The sequence below is a fragment of the Cryptomeria japonica genome, chromosome 8 (genome assembly GCF_030272615.1).
Source record: "Cryptomeria japonica chromosome 8, Sugi_1.0, whole genome shotgun sequence".
In the NCBI taxonomy this organism is placed as follows: Eukaryota; Viridiplantae; Streptophyta; class Pinopsida; order Cupressales; family Cupressaceae; genus Cryptomeria; species Cryptomeria japonica.
The window spans coordinates 423,199,121-423,225,534 of NC_081412.1; positions in this window are offsets into that span (position 1 = coordinate 423,199,121).

A 26,414-nucleotide genomic window follows, 5' to 3' on the forward strand; every position below is an offset into this window, starting at 1 on the left:
TAAGTTTCTATTAAATTTATTGTTTTTTGGAATTTACTTAGTTGCAGAAATAGAAATCTAGAAAAATAGATAGTTGATTTAAATAGTTTCCTAGCCGTATAATTGTTGTTTAAAGTTTAATAAATTCTGTTAATTACTTTTGTGTAGAAAGTAAATCTGAAGTTAAATAGGCTAACTATTTAAAAAATAAAAATAAAAACAATATTTATATAGTGCGGTATAAATTTATTTAAGTCTGCCATTATTTAATTGCAGGAGGTAAACCTATAGTTATATACCTTTTTTTTCTACTTCAGATTTTAGCAAAATCATATTCATGCCTATAATAATAAACAGTGATAAAAATCTGAGTATTTAAATTAATCTAAGGGTTTCAAAAAAAATAAAAAATATATATATATATATATATATCTAAAATCTATATTTGCAAAGGAAATCGGCCAAAACATTATGCATTTTATACATCCATTCTGAATATATATAATATAAATATATATATAAAAACAAATTTATAAAAAAATAAACTACAAAAAATTTAATTAAACAAAAAGAATTTAAAAAAAAAAAATATTTTGAAATGGGGGTTTGGGGGGGGCCCGGCCGAATGCACTATGCGAAGCACAGTGGCCGACTGGGAAGCCCAACCACTGTGGTCCGCATAGTGGGCGGCGCGGCCTAGGCCGCCACTGTGGTCCGCACAGTGGGCAGCGCGGCCTAGGCCGCCACTATGGCCACCACAGTGGACAAAGCCACTGTGGCGTCCACAGTGGACGGCCTAGGCGCCGCCACTGTGGGCGGCCACAGTGTTTCCTGCCACTGTGGAACCCACAGTGAGCAACGGTCATGGGGACGCTGCCGCCTTTTCCCCCCTCTATGTAAAACATGCCCTTGCCATGAACGCTGCTTCTCCCTTGCAGGCCTGCAATTCAAAAAAAAAATGAAGCCCTAACCCAAAACTTGGGATTAGGGCAAGCAAAATGTGTTAAGGGAAAATAATAAAATAAAATAAGGGAAGCCTTATTTTATAAAAGAAAATAGGGTTTTATTAAATGGGTATATTATTAGATAGGGTTTGCATGGGTAAAACCCTAGGGAATTTTATATAAATTATATATAAATATATATAGGGTTGAATATATGTAATTATATTTTATATAATTATATATAGGTTGAGATGGTTTAAGTTAAATTGTTATGAAGTTAATATTTAATTTAAATTAAATAGGCTGAAATGATTTAAATTAAAATGCAGTTAATATTTATTTTAATTTAAATAGAATGAGAAGTTTTAAATTAAATTAAATATTTTTAGATTAACTATTTTTGAAGTCTTGAATTAGAAAATTATGGGAATTAAGGTTTAATCACCAATGAAGTAATATTTATGTTAGATTTAATTAGATTGAGACGTTACAAATTGTATAGCAATGAAGATAATAATTAATTTTTAAATTTCAATAGATTGAGTTGTTTTGAATTAAAAGGTCAGTGAAGTGATAATTAATTTTAATTAAATAGACTTAGATGATGTAAATTAAACAATTAGGAATTTAAGTATTAAATGTAATTTATTGAACTAGAGGGTTTAAATTTTTATCTCCCCTAGACATAGGTGCACATGATTAAATTGGAATAGGAAAATATTCAATTTGTGATTATAACCGACCCGTTAGTTATTTTAGTTAATCTACTACTTAATTACTGCTAAGTAAAATATTTTATATTTGTAAATTTAATGGTTTAAAGTTAAGTTTTTTTAAAAATTTTTTTATTCCGTTCTTGCCCTAAATTTTGGGCATGACATTTTGGTATCAAAGCAAGGTTTCCATACTAGGAACCTTACTCCACTTACGTTTCGCTTTAGATTATTTAAATTATTTTTGTTAAATTGATTTTATAGGATATTTAAATTTAATTGATTAAATATTATTTTAGAAAGAAATTAATCATTTATTTTACTTTATTTTCCTCTTAGGATGCCTCTGACAACGCGACAAGCTCGCAAGCGCGGAAGGGGTCCTAGGCGTGTGCGCATAGCACACAAAGAGGTAGCTAGGGAGGAATTGGTTCCAGAAGAGAACCCAGGAGCACCTCTCAAACAACCAAATAAACCTAACCGAAACCTCTTGGAAGTAATACAGAATCTTATTGGCATAGTTTAGGAAAGGATTCCAGCAGAGAACCCTCAGGTTAGAAATCAGGACTCTGGGAGTCATAGATTAGTTGATAGAGCATGAGCAGGAGCCCAGCTCTTATTCCTGTAGAGAGTCAGGGTGGAAATGAGCCAGAGTCTGTGCACATACCAGGACCACCTCTAGTGGTGGAACTAGTTTATTTTGAGAGAGCTCATCGGGATCCAGGGGATCTTATCAGGGAGGTCATGCACCTCCAGCCACCATCTTTTGGAGGTTCTACCAATGGGGTAGAGGCTGAGGCATGGCTTTTGAGTCTTGAGAGGTGCTTTGCATTGCGTTGTTACGAGAGCAACCTAAAAGCACATGTCGTAGTTCATTTATTGAGAGGGTCGGCCTCCACTTGGTGGAGACAGGAAGAGTACAAATGCGGATTAGTTCCTGATACTCTCACTTGGGAGATATTCACAGAAAGGTTCCGCGAGAGGTACCTATCAGAACATTTCAGATAGCGTTGTATAGACGAATTTCATGACCTCCAACAAAAAGGCTTATCAGTAACCCAATATGAGAGCAAATTCTTTGAGCTGTTGCCTTATGTAGATTATTTTAAGGATGAGAAACTTCTTGTAAACCACTTCATCAGAGGGTTAAATGCTAGTATAGCCGGGCCAGTTAGGATGTCTGCTCCAGAGAGCCTTCGGGTTGCCATGGAGAAGGCACTGATAGTCGAGGAGATTCAGGTCAGACCACAGGACAATAGGGATCGGTTTTAGAACCGAAATCCCACACCTCAGACTTATGGATTCCAGAAACCACATTGGAAGGGAAACAACCGAAACTCACAGGGGTTCTCCAAACCTCCTCCTCCACAACAGACACCACAGAACCAGAGGCAGAAGCCTCCATAGTATCAGTAGGGCACCAAGCCCAAGCAGTGGCAGACTCAAGGACAGAGACGTGATCAGAGAGCGCAGGTGCAGTACACACCTCCGATGAGGACTCAACAGTCCTCTAGGGGTGGGTACAATGGATCCAGTAGGATAGGAGGTCAGGCTTTCTCTAGGCCTCAGGGCGCCCAGTTTCAGGCATGGGGTGCTTTCTTTACATGTGGAGCCATGAGGCATATGGCGAGGGATTTCCCTCAAGGTCATATGGCAGGGAATCAGCGGATGGCCGCTTTAGAGCCGACAGTTGGTGATATGGGCAGGTCCCATAGAGTATTCGCAGTGGTTGACAACCGCTAGGATGAGCATCAGGCCACGGTCATCGTGTAGGTATGATCAAAGGTAACAATGTATCTATTTTGTTTGATTCAGGAGCTACTGACTCCTTTATATCTCCATTGGTTGTGGAGCGTTGCAGGCTAGTGGCAACTAGACAGGGTGTCAGTTGGGATGTGGAATTAGCTTCAGGGGCTAGTGTCAGTGGAATTAGAGGTTAGGGCATGTCAGTTGTAGATTAGCAAGGCCACCACTTTAGTAGACCTTAGAGTGACACCACTTGGATCTTACGGTATCCTACTTGGCATGGATTGGCTTTATGCCCACAGAGCCAAGATGGATTGCCGCCTGAAGAAGATCAAGTGTGAGGATGATCATGGTTCGCCCATAGTTATCACCGGGATTCAGAGGCCCGTGTCTCTTTGTATGATCTCTGCAATGCAAGCGGAGCATGTGAAAGGGATGTCAGCTTTTTGCTATCACTATCAATGATAGAGGAGAAGAGGAAGAAAATGAAACATTGCTTGATGACCATCCCATCCTTAAGGGATATTCAGATGTGTTTCCTTCAGAGTTACCTAGAATGCCGCCCCGTAGAGAGATTTATTTTCATATAGTGTCATGCCCAAAATTTAAAGGGCAAGAACGGGGTAAATTTTTTTTTAAAATCGCAACTTAAAATATTAACTTGACAAATATAAAATATTATTACATGTTTTGTCTTACTATGTTTAGAGTTAATCTTAACTCCTAGCTCAAGTAAGCAAATTATTAGTTAAATAAAAATGCGGAATACTAAAATAATTTAGTATTATTTTAACTCATCAAAATTAGCCCAATAGATAATTCTGGATCCAAAAATCTAATTTGATAGACAAGGATACCTTTGACTCCCAATAGTCTTTATTTGTTTTTTTTAATTTTTTTAATTTTTTAATTTTTTAGAAGCATTTAAATTAGTGTTGACACCTAGATTTATAAGTGTCTTTATTTTTCTTAACGATAATTAAATATAAGACTGAGCTAAAGCAACTAAGGGGTCGATTTTATTCACCAATGAATATTTCTCTACAAGGTTAAATCACATGCATCTGTGTTAAGGAGAGTCAAAAATTAAACCCTTTAGTTCAATAAATTAAAATTCCCTTACTGTCTAATTTAAATCATCCAAAATTATTAAGTTAAAATTAAATATTATTTCTCAAATATTTAATTTACAAACATCACCATCTATTTAAATTTAAAATTAAATAATTTAATCCATAACACCTTTAAACTTATTTAAATTTTAAAATTAATTACTTTCTTTACTAATATTTAATTTGGGGACAACCCCGCCTATATATATATATATATATTTAATCATATATATATTTATATAATCATAGAAAACAATTATTTACTCCACTATATATATATACATATAAGTAATTATATATATATATATATCTATATATATATATATAAATACTAGAATATATTTAAGCTTTAGGGTTTTACCCCTGCAAACCCTAATCATTATTATATATTATAAGGTAAGGCCCTCCCATATTTTTTTATTATTTTCATTAACCCATTTTTACCCTAGCCTTAACCGGGCTAGAGTTTCTTCTTCTCTTTTTAGATTGGGACTGTGCAGGGCTGAATGGTGTCACGGGGAGTGGCGGCCATGGCATTTGAACATGGAAGAGGGAGGCGACGGTGCCGGGCGGGCGCCACTGTGTGTCCATGGCCACCACTGTGTGTCCACACAGTGGTCACTGCGGCACCACTATGTGTCCACACAGTGGCGGCTGAGGGCTGACCACTATGTGTCCACATAGTGGGGGCCGTGGGCCGTCCACTGTGTGTCCACATAGTGGTTCGGCCCTTCGGCCTTTTTTTTTTCCCCCAAAAAATTGTTAAAAAATAAATTTTATTTTTATTTATATATATTTTTTGTTATTATTTTTTTTTGAATTAATAAAATTATATATATATATATATGTATATATATATTCTTTTATTTATTTAATACAGTAGATTTTGTTGGAAACAAGATATGTTCTTTTAAAAAAAAAAAAACATATTTATATTTAAATAAATTTATCTTTATGTATATGGATCTACACACACACACATATATTAATTAAGTAACAGTTTTAGGGCATTTCCTTAGAAAATAAATGCTGGTATACATATATAGATTGAAACATTATAACAAAACAACAGACTCTTCCATTTTGGTTCATTGCATTTATTTCCTTTTGATCAAAATTCTAAATGCAAAAATAAAATAGATGGATTATTTAAATCCTAATTACTTTCAGCAATAATAGAGTAATATATTTTGTTCTTCATTTAAACTGTTTAACTGTAGATTTTATTTTCTGTATATAAACAATGGCAGCAGGTAATAAATCCTTAACATCAACTATATAAAGGAACAAATATATTGAGTTTGCCAGCAGCTAGATAAACCTAGATTTTATTAAAATAAAACTTTAGAAATGATTATACTAAATTATGATTTTTATTTTCTGCTATAAGCAAAGGATAGATTTAAATAAAACTAAAAATGGCATTTCCAAGTATTTTCATTTTCTGAAATAAACAAAATGACAAACTCAAATAAAACTGAATATTTTGATTATAAATGTCTTTAGGGAGTGAATACATTTCTTTCCTTTTCAAAACACACTATACACAACAAATATTTATTTCCAAAATTTTAGGAACTAATACCAGAAATAATCATTTTTTTTTTTTGTTTCTATTTCTCTAATCTAACAAAAATGACTATTACAAATCTTTAAATCTTGTCTTCAAGATACTCGAAATACTTTTGTCATTTTACAAATAGGTTTCTCATTTCTAATAAATGAGGAAAATAATAAATACATGCCCAAATATATTTCTGCAACAACTATTTCTAGCCACATCTACTTGTCCTTTTAATCTCTTCTAACAACCTGCAAATAAATCAAAGGTATGACCATGGAGAGCTCACCTCCCAGCCTAGACTAACTAGTAGCCACCCTTGAGCTCAGAGAACCAAGCCCTAGACAGGTAACAAACATGCAAACACAGAAGACAGAATACACACAAACTCAAAACACACTCCCAAACTTGGGCTACACTGCACCACACATTGGTGATGTCTTTTCAAGGGTTGTAGTGGACCAAGTACCCTGAGGAGACTGCAAGTATGGTAAAACAAATAGCCACCTCATGGAAAACCAAAACATATAGCCACCTAATGGCAACCCAAATACATCAAGTATAACATAATCAACCCCTTATTCCTTATGCGCCCCCAAGGCATTCATGCCTTATTTCCCTCCTTATGACCCGCAATGCATAAACAAGCCATGCAGCAAGGGTCACAAAAATTCCCTTGTGATCGCTCTCATAACGAGAGTCTCTCACTCGAGGGCTGTCACTTCTACCACCCACAAGATCCTCCTCTCCCTCGAGAGTAGGAGCTCTTGATTACTCCCAAAACATATACAATGTATAAACATAAAATACCAAATAAGTTTGCAAGAGAACATGCAGGGAAACAAATCTTTTTCACAAACATTACTTACAAACACATGCAATAAGAAATCCATTATATGATGAATACAACCAACCTTAATCTACCCAAAGGTAGGTTAGTTATGTTGAGGATGAGCAACACAATTCCACGGTTCTTCTCTTTCTACCCTTAGCCAAATTCTCTATTCAACGATCTAGCTTATTCTTTTCAAAATTCTTTTGTCTCCAAAAATGGAGAGTGGGTGATTACCCCCAAAATCTTTCTTTCTTGCTTAAGAAGACACTAGTGTGAGTTCTCTCAAGTTTCTAAAACTAAAAAGGAAAGTAAAGTAAAATGGGAAAAGGGAACTTTCATTTAAAAAGGAAGGTTAACCACTTAGCTCAAGCCTTCTAATTTCAATTTTCGTACAACTTAGAAAACCTACTTTTTAGGGTGTCTAAAAGGTCACATGGGAGTAGAAACTTGCCTAAAATTACCCCTAACCCTTAGGCATACCTTATGGGCTTTAGAAAATCCTATTAAACTAACCCTAGGTGTCCATTTAACCCCTTTTAAACCCCTCTGAAGTTAATTTTCGGGTCAAACTTAAGTTGACCATCCCAAAGATTCTTTACCCAAGGCATTTATGGAAATCACATCACATTAATTGAAAAAGCTATAGTTAAACAATTCCCACCAAGAGACAATTTTAAAAATTCAAACATAAATCCACACGTGTCAAGTGACACAGAAAATACTTTTTACAAATTTATACATGAAATCTAGTCTCTTGTGGATTTTACATAAATCAATTAAATAACACTTAACACACATGCATCATTTACTATTACGAATAAAATACAACACAAATGAGGTGTTGTCTCTCCAAATAGACAAACCCTGGTTTTACAAACATACATAGGTCTAGGTTTGGTTTTCCGTAATATTTCCATGGTCACATGAATATCTTTTCCTGCGCCACTCAAATACACATTAGTAATTTCCAATAACCTCGTATAATATTAAGCACATGAATTAGAATACACACCAAACACTTCGCATACAATTTACATCTGAGCAATTCAATATATCTCATATGCAATTAAATCCACATAAGCAATTATCATAATTCTGATAATTTTGGTCCACCCATAAAACATACATCTTAACTCTATCATCATAATTAAAGTCCTGCAAATCCAATAATGACATACATCCTCTCCAATTTATCCTATTCTAGAATCATATAGAGTTCTTTATCATAAAACATATAAATGAAGCATCAACATTCATCAATGTTATCAAATCACGAAATCATATACGTTCTACATCCAGACATAGATGATAGACGTTAAATCAATATTATCCAATCGATGGATCTTTTAGGATTTCAAATTCATAACATATCAAAATGTACACCACAAGGTGCAATAACTTAATAACTTGGTTCAATTACTTTTCTCACCAATCTATTTGTCTAACACAGTCCATTCTATTGAATTATAAAGCATTTATTAATAGGTCAAACATGGTCAACTAAGTTAATCAAAGCTTGGTTTGGGGAAGGCCTTACATCCTCCTCCCCTAGACTTTGACATATAGAGTTCTTTATCATAAAACATATAAATGAAGCATCAACATTCATCAATGTTATCAAATCACGAAATCATATACGTTCTACATCCAGACATAGCTGATAGACGTTAAATCAATATTATCCAATCGATGGATCTTTTAGGATTTCAAATTCATAACATATCAAAATGTACACCACAAGGTGCAATAACTTAATAACTTGGTTCAATTACTTTTCTCACCAATCTATTTGTCTAACACAGTCCATTCTATTGAATTATAAAGCATTTATTAATAGGTCAAACATGGTCAACTAAGTTAATCAAAGCTTGGTTTGGGGAAGGCCTTACATCCTCCTCCCCTAGAGTTTGACATATAGAGTTCTTTATCATAAAACATATAAATGAAGCATCAACATTCATCAATGTTATCAAATCACGAAATCATATACGTTCTACATCTAGACATAGCTGATAGACGTTAAATCAATATTATCCAATCGATGGATCTTTTAGGATTTCAAATTCATAACATATCAAAATGTACACCACAAGGTGCAATAACTTAATAACTTGGTTCAATTACTCTTCTCACCAATCTATTTGTCTAACACAGTCCATTCTATTGAATTATAAAGCATTTATTAATAGGTCAAACATGGTCAACTAAGTTAATCAAAGCTTGGTTTGGGGAAGGCCTTACATCCTCCTCCCCTAGACTTTGACATATAGAGTTCTTTATCATAAAACATATAAATGAAGCATCAACATTCATCAATGTTATCAAATCACGAAATCATATACGTTCTACATCCAGACATAGCTGATAGACGTTAAATCAATATTATCCAATCGATGGATCTTTTAGGATTTCAAATTCATAACATATCAAAATGTACACCACAAGGTGCAATAACTTAATAACTTGGTTCAATTACTTTTCTCACCAATCTATTTGTCTAACACAGTCCATTCTATTGAATTATAAAGCATTTATTAATAGGTCAAACATGGTCAACTAAGTTAATCAAAGCTTGGTTTGGGGAAGGCCTTACATCCTCCTCCCCTAGAGTTTGACATATAGAGTTCTTTATCATAAAACATATAAATGAAGCATCAACATTCATCAATGTTATCAAATCACGAAATCATATACGTTCTACATCCAGACATAGCTGATAGACGTTAAATCAATATTATCCAATCGATGGATCTTTTAGGATTTCAAATTCATAACATATCAAAATGTACACCACAAGGTGCAATAACTTAATAACTTGGTTCAATTACTTTTCTCACCAATCTATTTGTCTAACACAGTCCATTCTATTGAATTATAAAGCATTTATTAATAGGTCAAAAATGGTCAACTAAGTTAATCAAAGCTTGGTTTGGGGAAGGCCTTACATCCTCCTCCCCTAGAATTACGAAGTAGGGACATAACATTTCCCACAATTTCAATAAGTTACTCAAAATCTTATCTTGCCTACATGAAAGGTGAATTACCAAAATCAACTTATTATTGAAATTAACTTACTATCTTCACAAAGTTAAATTCTTTATTACTTTTTCCTTCGATCTTAGGTAGGTGTTTTACTATGTTCTATCTTTCAGCAATCTTATATTGATGCACCATCCAAACTATATCATTAACACACATCAACTCCCACAATCAGGGTTACACATATTGAATTTCTAGGAGTCCTACTTTGTTTAGGATCTGTTTAAAAGCATGTTTTTCCTACTCTATTTTCGTCCATGCATGTTACTTAAGAAAATTGACATCACACTTAACCACAACGAATCTACTTATTCTACCTTCGAGGCACCTCATTAGGTTGTTAATACACTATTGGCTAAATCGTCCTAGGTGCATAATTTCTTCTAGCTTTCTTAGGTGGCAAGGCAAAATCAAATTTAGGTTCTTCAATTCGACCCTTATATAGGGTAGTTTTCTACCACTAGGGATTAAAATGTTTTTATATTTCTAGGCTCCCAGGTTTAAGTTTTATAGGGAACAATATTCGCCATTTCCAAACATTAAGGTACACAACAATCCCATTCCAAGGGAGTGATGGAAGTTATTAAAACTTATTTTAGATATCATCCACGCAATCATCTCCATACCCATGCCAAATTTACCATTCGACAATCATTACTTTCGCAATTTATTAGGTCTATGTCACACTATTGTTATAAATTTTCTCTTTTAGATTACTCACAATTAATTTTATTTAGGAGGATATTCCTTCCTTTATCTTAATTTGATAAAATACATTCTTTGTTAATTCTTGTGCCTAATTTCACTCCTTGCGGTATTGATCCTTGACACGCTATCAGTGGTTCTATGAACATGATAGATATTACTCAAATCACATCACTAGGGCTAGTTATATCAACCATCAAAATGACCACTTGACACTTTTCAAAAATACAAGTTACTTCTACCAAGTCCAATAGAAAGAAGAAAAATGCCGGCAATTGAAAAATATTAAAACTAGAAACATGGCAAGTGCCATAGTTCATATAAAAAAACATAAATTTAGTGGTCCTCTCTTCATAAACAAAATAAATAAAAAGAAAGTTCTAGCCCTAGTGTCACAATATAATTTTCAAAGAAAATCAAAATTAATGTTGAATCAAACTCAAAACAAGATGACCATTCTAGCCATGCTATAGGGAGTAACCACAACACATCACCCAAGATCATGCGTCCTGAGTGTGTTAGGAAGTGATTATTAGACGCTTGAGATTTTAGATTCTTTAAAATCCTTTATCTATTTATGAAATACATTCTTATACACGAGATCACATTCATTTTTTTTTATTATTATAAATCATGTTCCATTTTAACCTTCGTGTGCTTACTATTTCAAGCAACACTTTATGATATAATCCACTATCTATTCAGGGTTATTAACATCCTTAATTATATTCTAACAGGTGTTTGCACTAACTCTACCATTCTCCATCCATTCCTCTTGCACTAATCCTTCTGAACACTTAATTATACGCAATCTATGCTTAATTAGAAGTTAAAGCTTAACAAGCTGACCCAACGAAACCTTAGGTCTTGATAAAACTCCTAGGTGATAGGATTAAGAAAATTACTAACGTAACAAGTACGATAACTCCAATTCTCAAGTGGATCGAATAAATTTAATAAGGGCAATTATAATTTCACTCAAAAATCTCTTTCATTACAGTTGCGTTTAACAGTACTTCATTAGGCCATCTTCTACTAAATATACATTTTATATAGTTACTTGGTTCAATATCTATTATTTAATAAATATCTAGTTTCCTCCATCATGTTAATGCATACTTCCTTAATAACTTAATTTATTATGGCTCCTATTAATTATCTTAATATGCTAACCCTTGATTCAATGATACGTGGCAGCTCAAGTATCGACACTTTCATGTCTTACACACTCGGTTGATAGTTCGGTACAAAATTGAAACTTGTTTACTTTGGACCACTAAGGATTTGTATAATGTAATCATATAATTTTTCTAGGGACATCATTTGTTTTTCTAGGCATCTTATGCCAACTCCTTATATTTTCACCTCTAATATTCACTTGCCTTCATTAGGTGGGAGCTTGTTGCCAAATTTACTAACACTTATGGGTAAGAGCCATTTGGGGTGGAATTATTGTTAAGTAAGGTCAATAATGGTTGACAACAATTCCAACCCACACATTTCACGACATAATTCAAACAACTCAAAGAGTGAACTTATTCTCTCCTACTTTACTTAAGGAACTTTGAAATCAAAGGGGTGTGCACTCGAAAAGTGGCCAACACCCATCCTTTTAATTAAAATTTAGTAAAAAGGGAAGTTATCTCATTCCATATTACTTGCTTATATTTACTTACTAGCCAAATCCGGCATATCACACCTTCGATCTCTTCAATCTAAATAGATCATCTTACCATCCTAAATTCTAGCTACCCATTTACGGTATAACATAAGGATGTCCAATAACTACCAATGTCTTAGGACTCTCGTAACCTTCATAGCTCTCCCTTTGCTAACCACATAATCCGGTTCCTTACCAATGTTCTCATAAAATATTTTCTATTGCCAACTAATTCTCATTAAAACTTTAGTATTATATTATCGTTATACAATCTTTCCATTAGCCATTTCTATCCGCATGTTACTCCATCCATACTTAATGTGTTTCGCGTACCTTTACATTGGGTGCCATAATTTGCAAAACTTCTTTGATGGTGCCTAGTAGTTAAATTGTGTTACATACTGTCTTGTACCTAGCGACTAACCATGATTGGGTTGCACTTTCCTTCTTAGTTTTCTGAATGAATATTAGTTACTTATTCCTAGATTATAAGATCTTAATTCTTTTACACTCCTTGCATTTCAATGGGGATCTTTGTACGATTCCTAAATCAACTCTACTCTCTCTTCTATTATTTACTTTCTCCAAGATTATCTTCTCATAAAGGTACTAGTTGAGGTTTTTTTTTTTTTTACTTGCTTGTTTCCCTAATTATATAACCACAGATAAACTTAGGGTTTATTGTAATTACGTGTTTTTACCCAAGAAGTTCATGCCTCCTTTCTCCTTATTTAACTCTCCTATAGTATTTCTAGGGTTTTCTGATCAAGGGGATTTTCATTTTTCACTTTAGTTATTATCTTCAGGTTTATCCAATTCTAGCTCCACTGTATTGCTACCAACATTGTCCGACAAATGTTCTTAATAAGAAATCTAGCATACCCACATTCTTAAGGTACCTAGTCATTAGGATAGGTTAATGCTACTATATGAGATTTGCAAGAGTTTCTTTTTAACTCTTCTTCATTTATGTCTCCAATGGTGACCTTGCTCTTTTTAACTATCATGATTTCTCATAGCTTAAAAACTTAACTTGAACTGCCTTGATTCTTATTTATCTTGTTTATTGTGCCTTAATCTTAAGTCTAATTATCTTCTTTGACTTGCCATTGTCATGAACATATCTCGATGGATGGCATTCCTTTAGTTACCATCAGAGGTATTTATTGTAGAATTTAACTCCTCTTACTTGATTTGATTAGGGCAATTATTGCATTTAGATTCAAATTGAATGGTAACCCCATAAGTACTAAAGAACTAAATTCCATTAATAAACACCGAAATTACTTCATATGAATAAATAGTTGAAAATTTCGCAGCCTTTGGGGTTTTATTACGCCATAAACCTTATGACCAATAAATTCAAATTTTTGGGCTCTTAGTGACCCTTGGAACCCCTTGAATTGATATTTGTTGATCTATTAATTTAACAAAATTTTCACTTTTGTTTCACTTTGTTATATCACAAGTTTTCACCTCGGTGTTATACTTCAAGCCATAGTTTGTTTTCAACTAAGTTATGAATGTAGCCCATGTTCACCAGTGTATGAACCTAGGGCTCTGATACCAAAATGTCATGCCCAAAATTTAAAGGGCAAGAATGGGATAATTTTTTTTTTAAAATCGCAACTTAAAACATTAACTTGACAAATATAAAATATTATTACATGTTTTGTCTTACTATGTTTAGAGTTAATCTTAACCCCTAGCTCAAGTAAGCAAATTATTAGTTAAATAAAAATGCGGAATATTAAAATAATTTAATATTATTTTAACTCATCAAAATTAGCCCAATAGATAATTCTGGACCCAAAAATCTAATTTGATAGACAAGGATACCTTTGACTCTCAATAGTCTTTATTTTTTTATTTTTTTAGAAGCATTTAAATTAGTGTCGACACCTAGATTTATAAGTGTCTTTATTTTTCTTAACGATAATTAAATATAAGATTGAGCTAAAGCAAGTAAGGGGTCGATTCTATTCACCAATGAATATTTCTCTACAAGGTTAAATCACATGCATCTGTGTTAAGGAGAGTAAAAAATTAAACCCTTTAGTTCAATAAATTAAAATTCCCTTACTGTCTAATTTAAATCATCCAAATTTATTAAATTAAAATTAAATATTATTTCTCAGATATTTAATTTACAAACATCACCATCTATTTAAATTTAAAATTAAATAATTTAATCCATAACACCTCTAAACTTATTTAAATTTTAAAATTAATTACTTTCTTTACTAATATTTAATCATATATATATATTTATATAATCATAGAAAACAATTATTTACTCCACTATATATATATATATATATATATATATATATATATATATATATATATATATATATATATATATATATATATATATATAAGTAATTTTACACACACACACACACACACACACATACATATATATATAAGCCTTAGGGTTTTACCCTTGCAAACCCTAATCATTATTATATATTATAAGGTAATGCCCTCCCATATTTTATTATTATTTTCATTAACCCATTTTTACCCTAGCCTTAACTGGGCTAGGGTTTCTTCTTCTCTTTTTAGATTGGGACTGTGCAAGGTTGAATGGTGTCATGGGGAGCAACGACCATGGTGTTTGAACAGGGAAGAGGGAGGCGATGGTGCCGGGCGAGTGCCACTGTGTGTCCACACAGTGGTTGCCGTGACACTACTGTGTGCCCACATAGTGGCGGCCGTGGGCACCACTGTGTGTCCACACAGTGGTCGCTGCGTCACCACTGTGTGTCCACACATTGGCGGCCGTGGCCTCCACTATGTGTCCACACAATGGCGGCCGAGGGCCGACCATTGTGTGTCCACACAGTGGGGGCCGCGAGCCGTCCACTGTGTGTCCACATAGTGGTTCGGCCCTTCGGCGTTTTTTTTTCCCCCCCAAAAAAAATTGTTAAAAAATAAATTTTGTTTTTATATATATATATTTTTTTGTTATATTTTTTTTGAATTAATATAATTATATATATATATATGTATATATATATATATTTATATATATATTCTTTTATTTATTTAATACAGTAGATTTTGTTTGAAAGGAGATATGTTCTTTTAAAAAAAAAAAACATATTTATATTTAAATAAATTTATCTTTATGTATATGGATCTACCCATATATATATATTAATTAAGTAACAGTTTCAGGGCATTTCCTTCGAAAATAAATACTAGTATACATATATAGATTGAAACATTATAACAAAACAACAGACTCTTCCATTTTGGTTCATTGCATTTATTTCCTTTTAATCAAAATTCTAAATGCAAAAATAAAATAGATGGATTATTTAAATCCTAATTACTTTCAACAATAATAAAGTAATATATTTTGTTCTTCATTTAAACTGTTTAACTGTAGATTTTATTTTCTGTACATAAACAATGGCAGCAGGTAATAAATCCTTAACATCAACTATATAAAGGACCAAATATATTGAGTTTACCAGCAACTAGATACACCTAGATTTTATTAAAATAAAACTTTAGAAATGACTATACTAAATTATGATTTTCACTTTCTGCTATAACCAAAGGATAGATTTAAATAAAACTAAAAATGGCATTTCCAAGTATTTTCATTTTCTGAAATAAACAAAATGATAGACTCAAATAAAACTGAATATTTTGATTATAAATGTCTTAAGGGAGTGAATACATTTCTTTCCTTTTCAAAACACACTATACACAACAAATATTTATTTCCAAAATTTTAGGAACTAATACCAGAAATAATCATTTTTTGTTTTGTTTCTATTTCCGCAATCTAACAAAAATGACTATTACAAATCTTTAAATCTTGTCTTCAAGATACTCGAAATACTTTTTTCATTTTACAAATAGGTTTCTCATTTCTAATAAATGAGGAAAATAATAAATACATGCCCAAATATATTTCTGCAACAACTATTTCTAGCCACATCTACTTGTCCTTTTAATCTCTTCTAACAACCTGCAAATAAATCAAAGGTATGACCATGGAGAGCTCACCTCCCAGCCTAGACTAACTAGTAGCCACCCTTGAGCTCAGAGAACCAAGCCCTAGACAGGTAACAAACATGCAAACACAGAAGACAGAATACACACAAACTCAAAACACACTCCCAAACTTGGGCTACACTGCACCACACATTGGTGATGTCTTTTCAAGGGTTGTAGTGGACCAAGTACCCTGAGGAGACTGCAAGTATGGTAAAACAAATAGCCACCTCATGGAAAACCAAAACATATAGCCACCTAATGGCAACCCAAATACATCAAGTATAACATAATCAACCCCTTATTCCTTATGCGCCCCCAAGGCATTCATGCCTTATTTCCCTCCTTATGACCCACAATGCATAAACAAGCCATGCAGCAAGGGTCACAAAAATTCCCTTGTGATCGCTCTCATAACGAGAGTCTCTCACTCGAGGGCTGTCACTTCTACCACCCACAAGATCCTCCTCTCCCCCGAGAGTAGGAGCTCTTGATTACTCCCAAAACATATACAATGTATAAACATAAAATACCAAATAAGTTTGCAAGAGAACATGCAGGGAAACAAATCTTTTTCACAAACATTACTTACAAACACATGCAATAAGAAATCCATTATATGATGAATACAACCAACCTTAATCTACCCAAAGGTAGGTTAGTTATGTTGAGGATGAGCAACCCAATTCCACGGTTCTTCTCTTTCTACCCTTAGCCAAATTCTCTATTCAACGATCTAGCTTATTCTTTTCAAAATTCTTTTGTCTCCAAAAATGGAGAGTGGGTGATTACCCCCAAAATCTTTCTTTCTTGCTTAAGAAGACACTAGTGTGAGTTCTCTCAAGTTTCTAAAACTAAAAAGGAAAGTAAAGTAAAATGGGAAAAGGGAACTTTCATTTAAAAAGGAAGGTTAACCACTTAGCTCAAGCCTTCTAATTTCAATTTTCGTACAACTTAGAAAACCTACTTTTTAGGGTGTCTAAAAGGTCACATGGGAGTAGAAACTTGCCTAAAATTACCCCTAACCCTTAGGTATACCTTATGGGCTTCAGGAAACCCTATTAAACTACCCCTAGGTGTCCATTTAACCCCTTTTAAACCCCTATGAAGTTAATTTTCGGGTCAAACTTAAGTTGACCATCCCAAAGATTCTTTACCCAAGGCATTTATGGAAATCACATCACATTAATTGAAAAAGCTATAGTTAAACAATTCCCACCAAGAGACAATTTTAAAAATTCAAACATAAATCCACACATGTCAAGTGACACAAAGAAAATACTTTTTACAAATTTATACATGAAATCGTGTCTCTTGTGGATTTTACATAAATCAATTAAATAACACTTAACACACATGCATCATTTACTGTTACGAATAAAATACAACACAGACGGGGTGTTGACTCTCCAAATAGACAAACCCTGGTTTTACGAACATACATAGGTCTAGGTTTGGTTCTCTGTAATATTTCCATGGTCACATGAATATCTTTTCCTACGCCACTCAAATAAACATTAGTAATTTCCAATAACCTCGTATAATATTAAACACATGAATTAGAATACACACCAAACACTTCGCATACAATTTACATTTGAACAATTCAATATATCTCATATGCAATTAAATCCACATAAGCAATTATCATAATTCTCATAATTTTGGTCCACCCATAAAACATACATCTTAACTCTATCATCATAATTAAAGTTCTGCAAATCCAATAATGACATACATCCTCTCCAATTTATCCTATTCTAGAATCATATAGAGTTCTTTATCATAAAGCATATAAATGAAGCATCAACATTCATCAATGTTATCAAATCACGAAATCATATATGTTCTACATCCAGATATAGCTGACATACGTTAAATCAAGATTATCCAATCAATGGATCTTTTAGGATTTCAAATTCATAACATATCAAAATGTACACCACAAGTGCAATAACTTTATAACTTGGTTCAATTAGCTTTCTCACCAATCTATTTGTCTAACACAGTTCATTCTATTGAATTATAAAGCATTTATTAATAGGGCAAACATGGTCAACTAAGTTAATCAAAGCTTGGTTTGGGGAAGGCCTTACATATAGACCTAGTATATGGAGCAAAGCCAGTTTCCAGAGCACCTTATAGGATGACCACAAATGAGCTTAATGAACTCAAAATATAGCTTGAGGAACTCCTTGAGAAGGGTCATATTCATCCTAGCGTATCCCCTTGGGGTGCACCAGTCATCTTCGTTAAGAAGAAGGACGGATCTCTCCGATTATGTATGGATTATTGATAGCTAAATAAAGTAACCATCAAGAACTGATATCCTTTGCCCAGAATTGATGATTTATTTGACCAACTTCAAGGTGCCAAAGTCTTTTCCAAAATAGATCTGAAGTCAGGATACCATCAGCTGAGAATAGTGGAGAGTGATATCCACAAGACCTCATTTCGCACTAGATATGGTCACTATGAGTTTACCGTAGTTCCATTCGGTCTTATGAATGCCCCAGTTGTTTTTATGAGCCTCATGAATGGGGTATTTCATACATTTATGGACTATTTTGTAATTGTGATCCTTGATGATATACTGATATATTCTCGAAATGAGAAGGAGCATGAGGAGCACCTGAAACAGGTATTGCAGTGTTTGCGGGATAACCAGTTGTTTGGCAGTTTGTTGAAGTGTGCTTTCTTTCGATCAAAGGTCAAGTACCTTGGGCACGTTATTTCCGGTGATGGGATCTTAGTTGACCCATCAAAGATTAGGGCTATTATGGATTGGCTGGTGCCAACCAGTGTGACAGAGATCAGGAGTTTCATGGGCTTAGCAGGATATTACCAACATTTTGTCAAGGGATTCTCCAGAGTCACACATCCTATTACTTCTCTTCAGCATAAAGGGAATAAATTTGTGTGGACAGAGAAGTGTGAGAAGGCCTTTCAGGAACTCAAGAAGGCACTTACTAGCACTCCTATCCTTGTTGTACCAGACCCCACAGCTGACTTCATGGTTTGTACAGATGCTTCACTAGAGGGTTTAGGAGCAGTTCTTATGCAAGATGGTAGGGCCATAGCTTTTGAGTCTAGGAAACTTAAGACTCATGAACTTAATTATCCTACTCATGACCTTGAGCTCGTGGCAGTAGTGCATGCACTTGTGAGGTGGAGACACTTCCTTTTAGGTCATCACTTCGAGCTGCATTCAGATCATCAGAGTCTTCAGTACATTTTCACTCAGTCGAACCTTAATGCACGTCAGAGGAGATGGATGGAGTTCTTGTGCGAATATGATTTTGATGTTCACTACATCAAAGGAAAGGAAAACGTAGTTGCAGATTCTTTGAGTAGGAGACATCAAGAGGTTTACACCATATCTATGGGCACGGATTTGAGAGACCGTATACTTCAGCACTTGCCAGAGGATGGATGGTATGCAGAGGTTGGTCAGGTAATATGATCTCAGGTTACTCTAGAAGGGAAATATTTGGATTATTCTTTGGAGTCCGATGGACTATTACACCATAGAGGGCGCATTTATGTACCTTCCTCCAGGGGATTGCGAGAGTTCATTGTCACAGAGGCTCATAGAGCTCCTTATGCAGCGCATCCCGAAGTTAAAAAGTTGCATGCTGACTTGAGGCAGTTATATCGTTGGCCAGGAATACGACAGCTCATTGTTGAGATAGTAGCTCGATGCCTCGAGTGTCAGAGAGTAAAGGCGGAGCACCGCCATCCAGGTGGTTGCTCTAGTCTCATGCTATACCAGAGTGGAAGTGGGATACTATATCCATGGATTTCATCATTGGTCTTCCTATGTCTTCTCATCGCCATGATGCTATCTTGGTGATAGTTGACAAGTTGACCAAAGTGGCCCACTTTTCACTAGTCCAGACTACATTCACAGCACTAGCAGTAGCACAGGTGTTCTTACGAGACATTGTTAGACTTCATGGCGTGCCCCGCAAGATTATTTCTGACAGATATTCCCTCTTCACTTCTTCCTTTTGGAAGGCATTACAGGAAGCTATGGGCACTAAGCTCAATTTTAGTACAACCTATCACCTAGAAACAGATGGTTAGACAGAGAGGGTTAATCAGGTGTTAGAGGATATGCTTTGCATGTACGTCATGGATCATCAGACCAGGTGGGAAGAGTATCTTCCCTTAGTGGAGTTTTCCTATAACAATGGGCATCACACTTCTTTGGGGATGCCACCCTATCAGGCATTATACGACAGGCCTTGTAGGACACCTTTGAGTTGGGATCTCATAGAGGACAAAGTTGCTATTGGTCCTGAGATAGTTCAGGATATGGAACAGTAGGTGGATTTGATTAGGCAGCATCTTAGAGAGGCTCAAGATAGACAGAAGAAATATGCTGATGCAAAGAGGATAGATCATAGCTGCTTGGTTGGAGACAGAGTCTTCTTGAAAGTGCGACTGCATAAGAGTCCAATCCGTTACGGAAAGGGTTCTAAGCTCACACCTCGCTTTGTAGGACCTTTTGAGATTCTTGAGAGGATAGTCCCAGTGGCCTACCGTTTAGCATTGCCACCTAGCCTGTCACGCATCCACGATGTGTTTCATGTACCAGTTTTGAGGAAATATATCTATGATGAGTCTCATATTTTAGATTGGGATGCCTTGCAGGTGGAGTCGGACGAGCAACTAGCTTTGGAGCCCATTCACATTTTGGCACGTCGGATGCTGGCTCTTCGAGGTCGAGAGCTGGACCAGGTTAGGGTCCAGTGGGATTGTTATGATAAGGTTACGACTTCATGGGAGGATGAAGCACGTATGAGATCAGAGTACCCCCACCTCTTTGATGAACTCCAAGAGGAAGTTCATGCCTAGAGGGAGAGGGTGTGAGGCCCCACCTCGACTTAGTCTAACATTTCAGTGGTTTTTATATTGAGACTATTACGGATACTTATTTTTATGTATTTTGGATTTAGAACTTATATGATTTCATGATTTGGATAACATTGCTATATATTGAGGATTTATTTATATGCTTTATGATATAGAACACTACATGATTTTTGAATAGGATGAATTTGCGGTGATAAATGTCATTATTGAATTTGTAGGACTTTACTAGGATAATAGAATTATGATGTATGTTTAAGTGTGGATCAAAATTATGAGAATTAGGATGAATTGCTTATGTAAAATTGCTTGGATATAAGATGTATTATATTGTTCAGATGTAAATTGTATGCAAGTGATGATGTGTATTATTATTCTCATGATTTATATTATATGTGGTTATTTGAAAGTTACTAATGTGTAAATTGAGATGAGCAAGAAGTTATCCATGTGACCATGGAAATATTTGAGAACCAAACCTAGACCTATGTATATTCATAGAACACCCCGTTTGTGTTGTATTTTATTCATAACAGTATATGATGCATGTGTATTAAGTGTTATTTAATTGATTGTGTAAAATCCACAAGAGACGATTTCATGTATTAAATTGTAAAAGTGTTTTCTTGTGTCACTTGACACATGTGGATTTAAGTTTGAATTTTTATTTTTGTCTCTTGGTGGGAAAGTGTTTAACTATAGCCTTTTCAATTAATGTAACGTGATGTCATAAATGCCTTGGGTAAAGAATCTTTGGGATGGTCAACATAGGTTTGACCCGAAAATAAAATTTAGAGGGGTTTAAAAAGGGTTAAATGGACACCTAGGGGTAGTTTAATAGGGTTTCCTAAAGCCCATAAGGTATACCTAAGGGTTAGGGGTAATTTAAGGTAAGTTTCTACTCCCAAGTGACCTTTTGACACCCTAAAAATTGACTTTTTTAAGTTGTGCCAAAATTGAAATTAGAAGATTTGAACCTAGTTGTAAACTTTCCTTTTCGAATGAGAGTTCCCTTTCCCATTCTATCTTACCTTCCTCTTTACTTTTTAGAAACTTGTGAGAACTCTCACAATGGGCTTCTTAAGCAAGAATTAGAAAATTTGTGGGTAATCACCCACTCTCCATTTTTGGAGACAAGAGAAGTTTTGAAAAGAATAGACTAGATTTTGAATAGAGAATTTTGGCTAAGGGTAGAGGGAGAAGAACCACGGAATTGGGCTGCTCATCCTCAACAAAACTAACCTACCTTTGGGAAGATTAAGGTTGGTTGCATTCTTCTTAAAATGACTTCTTTTTGCATGTGTTTGAAAGTAATGTTGGTGTAAAAGATTTGCTTCCTTGCATGTTCTTTTGGAAATTTCATTTGGTATTTTGTGTTATGTACTTTATGTGTTTTTGGGAGTCATCAAGACCTCTTTCTCTTGGGAGAGAGAAGGATCTTGTGGGTGGTAGCAGTGATAGCCCTTGAGTGAGAGACTCTCATTATGAGAGCGATCACAAGGGATTTTGTGTGACCCTTGCTGCATGGCTTGTTTGTGCAATGGGGGTCATAAGGAGGGAAATAAGACATGAATGCCTTGGGGGGCATAAGGATTTAAGGGGTTGCTATACTTGATGTATTTGGTTTGCCATGAGGTGGCTACATGTTCTTTTTCATACTTGCAGTTCTCCTTAGGGTAATTGGTCCACTACCACCCTTAGAAAGGTCATCACCAAGGTGTGGTGCAGTGTAGCCGGGATGGGAGTGTGTTTGAATTTGTGTGCATTTTGTCCCTTTGTGTTTGCATGTTTGTTTTCCGTCTAGGGCTTGGTTCTCCAAGCTCGGGGGTGGCTACCAGTTAGCCTAGGCTGGGAGGTGAGCACTCCATGGTCATATCCTTGATCTTATTTGCAGGTTGTTGAAAGAAAAGGATTAGGACAAGTGGAAGTTTGATGGAATTATTTGTTGCAGAATCCTTTTGGAAATATGTAATATTCTGATTTAAAATGTCCACATTTGAGTGACCTATTTGTATAATGCCTATAGTGTCTTTTAAAGAAATTCCTAGAAATGTAATAGTTTAGTTGCTATATTGCAAAAGCAGAAATGAATAAATCTGGATTCAGTTTTCCAAAGTGTTGTTTTCTGAATTTTAATGATTGTTGTGCATATAAAAAAAAAAGTGGGAAAGCAACTGAATTTATTTTACCCCTATATGCTTGTGAAATAAATCCAGGGAATAAAGAAAGAATTTAATGATTGTATGCATATTGCTTTGAATGTGAATATTGTAGTTTACTCTTCCAAATTGCATGATCTAAGTTTATGGATTCTAGATAATTATAGTTGCAGAAAATAAAATTTCATAATTAATTCCAGAAATAAAATCTAAAGTATTTCTTTTCTATTTCTATAGTTTTAATCTAATAAATTCTAGATTTATTAAGTTGCTATTAAATTTATTGTTTTCTAGAATTTACTTAGTTGCAAAAATAGAAATCTAGAAAAATAGATAGTTGATTTAAATAGTTTCCTAGCCCTATAATTGTTGTTTAAAGTTTAATAAATTCTGTTAATTACTTTTGTGTAGAAAGTAAATCTGAAGTTATATAGGCTAACTATTTAAAAAAAAAACAAACAATATTTATATAGTGCGGTATAAATTTATTTAAGTCTGCCATTATTTAATTGCAGGAGGTAAACCTATAGTTATATACTTTTTTTTCTTCCTCAGCTTTTAGCAAAATCATATTCATGCCTATAATAATAAACAATGATAAAAATCTGAGTATTTAAATTAATCTAAGGGTTTAAAAAAAAATAAAAATAAAAATAAAATATATATATATATATATATATATCTAAAATCTATATTTGCAAAGTAAATCGGCCAAAACATTATGCATTTTATACATCCATTATGAATATATATATATATATATATATATATATATATATATATATATATATATATATATATATATATATATATATATATATATATTATAAAAAATTAAACTACAAAAAATTTAATTAAACAAAAAGTAATTTAAAAAAAATAAATAAATTTTGAAACGGGGGTTTGGGGGGGGCCCGACCAAATGCACTGTTTGAAGCACAGTGGCCGGCTGGGAAGCCGAACCACTATGGTCCGCACAGTGGGCGGTGCGGCCTAGGCTGCCACTGTGGCCACCACAGTGGACAGAGCCACTGTGGCATCCACAATGGACGACCTAGGGGCCGCCACTATGGGCGGCCACAGTGGTTCCTGCCACTGTGGAACCCACAGTGAGCGACGGTCATGGGGACGCCACCGCCTTTTCCCCCCTCTGTGTAAAACACGCCCTTGCCATGAACGTCGCTTCTCCCTTGCGGGCCTGCAATTCAAAAAAAAAATGAAGCCCTAACCCAAAACTTGGGATTAGGGTAAGCAAAATGTGTTAAGGGAAAATAATAAAATAAAATAAGGGAAGCCTTATTTTATAGAAGAAAATAGGGTTTTATTAAATGGGTATATTATTAGATATGGTTTGCATGGGTAAAACCCTAGGGAATTATATATATATATATATATATATATATATATATATATATATATATATAGGGTTGCATATATGTAATTATATTTTATATAATTATATATAGGTTGAGATGGTTTAAGTTAAATTGTTATGAAGTTAATATTTAATTTAAATTAAATAGGTTGAAATGATTTAAATTAAATATTTATGCAGTTAATATTTATTTTAATTTAAATAGAATGAGAAGTTTTAAATTAAATTAAATATTTTTAGATTAACTATTTTTGAAGTCTTGAATTAGAAAATTATGGGAATTAAGGTTTAATCACTAATGAAGTAATATTTATGTTAGATTTAATTAGATTGAGACGTTACAAATTGTATAGCAATGAAGATAATAATTAATTTTTAAATTCCAATAGATTGAGTTGTTTTGAATTAAAAGGTTAGTGAAGTGATAATTAATTTTAATTAAATAGACTTAGATGATATAAATTAAACAATTAGGAATTTAAGTTCTAAATGTAATTTATTGAACTAGAGGGTTTAAATTTTTATCTCCCCTAGATGTAGGTGCACATGATTAAACTAGAATAGGAAAAAATTCAATTTGCGATTATAACTGACCCGTTAGTTATTTTAGTTAATCTACTACTTAATTACTACTAAGTAAAATATTTTATATTTGTAAATTTAATGGTTTAAAGTTATGTTTTTAATTTTTTTTTTTTTATTCCGTTCTTGCCCTAAATTTTGGGCATGACAGTGTTTCACAGTCAACAGCAGAAGCTGAATACGTTGCTGCAGCATTGAATTGTACCAACATAGCATGGATCAAACAACTGTTGGAAGGTATAAATGAGAAAATTACTGAACCAGTATCTATATTCTGTGACAATACTAGTGCCGTTAACATTTCAAAGAATCCTGTTATGCACTCTAAGACAAAGCACATCTCTATCAAATATCATTATCTTAGAGAAGAAGCTCAAGAGAAGAAAGTGGTGTTGGAGTATGTTAGCACAAAGGAACAAATAGCATATATCTTCACCAAGCCACTACCAAGGGACACTTTTGAGTATCTCAGAAGTAAGTTAGGGGTCCTACCCCTATCTTCTACTCACTGACCGAGTTCGGTGAAAGCTCAATTCGATGACTCTATCGAATATCTTTTAAGAGTTGATGCTGATTTACACACTTTAGGATGTTTTCTAAAGGTGTGCAGGATACAATACAGGGAACAAGAATTGAAGACAAAATGCTCTGACCGAGACTAAGTTGACACATTACAACAGGAATTCACTTCATACAGGTATAAATTATGTTTTAGTTCTTTACTTTTTGGCATTGTTGTCAAAGGGGGAGAAGACTGAAGAAGATTGAAGAAAAAGGGGGAAAAGACTGGAGAAAAGAGGAGAAGTCTAATGTATGGGGGATAATTCTGATGATAGGAAGAGAGCATTTCAGAATCTTACAAACAACTCATAGCAATCCGAATCAATTAGGTCAAATCAATTGGTTTTGCCATCAATGTCAAAGGGGGAGATTGTTGGCATTTGGCATTATAACAGACAATGGGAGATTGTTGGCATTTCAATAAGGATATTGTGAAGGTTGTTGATGATTATGGATATAACTGATTAAGGATGTTTACTATCTTAATATTATTATTTTGTCATTGATGTCAAGAAATTGATTTTCTAATTTAGTATGATGTTGCCATATCTTGA